The following is a 2,607-nucleotide window of genomic DNA, read 5'->3' as shown; positions in this document are numbered from 1 at the left end:
CTGTTCCGGATAGGCTGTTTAAGGGTAATGGCTTCTGTCACAGTGCAATGGTGGCTATGACAATGGCCCGCAGATAATTCTCTTGTTTGCCATTCTGTGCGTGAGAGAAAAGAAATAAAATAGAGGCTCTTTGCTCTTAAATGATTTGGTTTGTCTATGAGCTTAGGTGAAGGAAAACAACACTCGCCCATCTTCCATGAAGGTAACTTAAAAAACAAAAACAAACAAACACAACACAAAACAAAAAAACATCCTGAGAAACACTATACAGCTTTAAAAATAACAGCCCTTCCCACGTAAAAACTGACAAATATCAAGAGGAAACCGAAAGAACACTTCCCATCATTTTCAAATAAGTCTATGCTTTCCCACCCTCTAAGTCTTAGGTATGTAGCCACCTTTAAGCAAGCCGCCGCATTTCCATTTTAAAAAATTAAAATAACAGGAGGACGCGCCTGCTCCTAAGGGCTGGGGTCTTACTGCAGATCTAGGGGAGCACGGCAGAGGCTTCTGGAAGAGTCCACAGTGAACGCGGCCTGCACACTGAACCAGGCCACGCGGGGACAGGCTGAAGCCAAGCGGCCAAGAGGCAAAAGGCAAGGATAGCCGAAATGGCTGGGTTCTATAGGAAAGAGAAGCCAGGGGAAGGGGCCCCGCCAGGTCTGGTGAGAGACGCAAGGAGCCAGGACTCCACACCTCCGGCCCTGAGACCTAACGCGTCCCTCTGCTCTGACTTCAGACCTGAACTTTAGAGCGCCGCGATCGTCGGCACGGGAACGTCCACGGGGCTTGTTTGGCTCAAAATGACAACTGAGGTGCTGTCATAGCAAATGGCGACAAACCCGGAACATTTTACCAACTCAATAGACTTCCCAAGAAATGGCCCACTTGGGAGGAACTCTTTTGTGAAAACTAAGAACCTTCTTTAAAAAGGAGCACTTTAGTATACTTGGTGAGTTTCCCTGCATTGTGTGAGTGGAGGGGAGTGACGGGGATTCACTTCTAGGGTCCCCTCAGCAGGGGACAGGCAGCCAGGTTTTTAGGGCTGACCCGCCCGCGCACAGAGCGCTACAGAAACACAAACGCTACCGTTTCTCTCTGGGGATTCCGTGTTCCAGGGTCTTGGGTTTGTTTTATTCACAAATGTTAGATTCTGTGTTCCAGGGTCTTGGTTTGTTTTAGGATCTTGGGTTCGTTTTATTCACAAATGTTAGGTTCTAAAACGGAGGTTACAAAAACTCGAGCCAGGTAGGAGTCGAACCTACAATCTTCTGATCCGTAGTCAGACGCGTTATCCATTGCGCCACTGGCCCGTCGATGAAGGGCGAGGGGGCTTTCGGGATGACACCATCAGGTCGTCCTCAGCAGTCACCCGGGCGACGCGGGTTGAGACAGGAAGCCGTGGCAGGGGCCGTCACGTGACTACCGGGAAGCCAGCTGCCTCCAGCGCTGCAGTCCTTTCTGGGCGGCTCAGGGTGGCCAGTGAGGCGGGGCTGCGGTCGTGCGCATGCGTGAAACGGCATGCGGCCCTGAAAGTCGCGAGTCCTGGGAAGTGCGCATGCTCGCTTCTGGTTGCCCGGCTGAATTCCCCGGACTCACACCTGCTTAGTGTCAAGGGGCAGAGGGGCCTTTGTGTCCCTTCGATAGCTCAGCTGGTAGAGCGGAGGACTGTAGCTAACTCCCCGGCAGGAGACATCCTTAGGTCGCTGGTTCGATTCCGGCTCGAAGGAGACCGTAACATTTTCTCCAGGTTTCCTCCGACTCCCAACTGGCCATTTTCTGCGTCTGCTCTCCCGGTCACCAACTTGCCCCAGTGCCTCTTGGCAGTTCCAAAACTTTCGCTCCCTTTCGGGCTCGTCCGCCTCCGCGCTTGCGCAACCTTTTGCGACCCCCCCCACCCTCCGCCACCTGAGTGTGTTCACACACGCTTCCGAGTGCAGCTGCCCCCCGGCCGAGGGTCGCTTCCTCGGGCGCGCGACCCCAGAACTCCGAGGTGACACACGGCCCCACGCAGGATCTGCTAGAGCGCCACCCGGGGCCGTGACGCGGCGTTATGGAGCCGATCTGCCAAAAGGGAGCCCGCTCCCTTCGATAGCTCAGCTGGTAGAGCGGAGGACTGTAGGCGTACGACTGTGGTCATCCTTAGGTCGCTGGTTCGATTCCGGCTCGAAGGAAGGAGCTTATATTTTTTGATTTATCAGTTTCAGCGACTAGGCTTATTCAAAACATAATTTCTTTGCCGAGCTGTGCTCTGCACTTCCTCTAGAGGAACAGAAAAACAGTTGTGACCAGCGGTGGGGGATTAGCTCAAATGGTAGAGCGCTCGCTTAGCATGCGAGAGGTAGCGGGATCGATGCCCGCATCCTCCAGTCGTTTTTTTCTCTTCGTGTTTCTTTGGTTTTCCCTTTCTTTTTGGGATCTACCTTAAGTCAGTAGAAAGACTGTCAGTAAAGCTCAAGGAGGTGGCATTTCACCTCTGTGTTTTGTCCCAAACTCCCAGGTTCGCTGAAGCTAAGCGAATGAAGCAGGACCTGCGCACCGAGCAGCTGTACACCGACTGAGCTGAGGCTCCCCGGCTGGGAGGCTGCATGGAGGCCGAGCCTAAGG

The 2,607-nt window shown here is 53.5% G+C and overlaps 4 non-coding genes across 4 annotated transcripts; 3 read left to right on the top strand and 1 right to left on the bottom strand.

Annotated features, from left to right (window-relative positions):
- Positions 1-1,240: 1,240 nt before the first annotated feature.
- On the bottom strand, positions 1,241-1,313 carry Trnar-acg. The gene has a single exon. It is a non-coding gene; the product is annotated as a tRNA-Arg (tRNA).
- A 324-nt stretch (positions 1,314-1,637) lies between these two features.
- Positions 1,638-1,730, top strand: Trnay-gua. The gene is made up of 2 exons: positions 1,638-1,674; positions 1,695-1,730. It is a non-coding gene; the product is annotated as a tRNA-Tyr (tRNA).
- A 355-nt stretch (positions 1,731-2,085) lies between these two features.
- Positions 2,086-2,174, top strand: Trnay-gua. The gene is given in 2 exon segments: positions 2,086-2,122; positions 2,139-2,174. It is a non-coding gene; the product is annotated as a tRNA-Tyr (tRNA).
- Positions 2,175-2,296: 122 nt separating this feature from the next.
- On the top strand, positions 2,297-2,369 carry Trnaa-agc. Its single transcript has one exon. It is a non-coding gene; the product is annotated as a tRNA-Ala (tRNA).
- The last annotated feature ends 238 nt before the right edge of the window (positions 2,370-2,607 follow it).

Source organism: Microtus ochrogaster, linkage group LG5 (assembly GCF_000317375.1).
Source record: "Microtus ochrogaster isolate Prairie Vole_2 linkage group LG5, MicOch1.0, whole genome shotgun sequence".
NCBI lineage: Eukaryota > Metazoa > Chordata > Mammalia > Rodentia > Cricetidae > Microtus > Microtus ochrogaster.
Note: the sequence above shows the minus strand (reverse complement) of the source record. Positions and strands in the feature narration are given on the sequence as shown.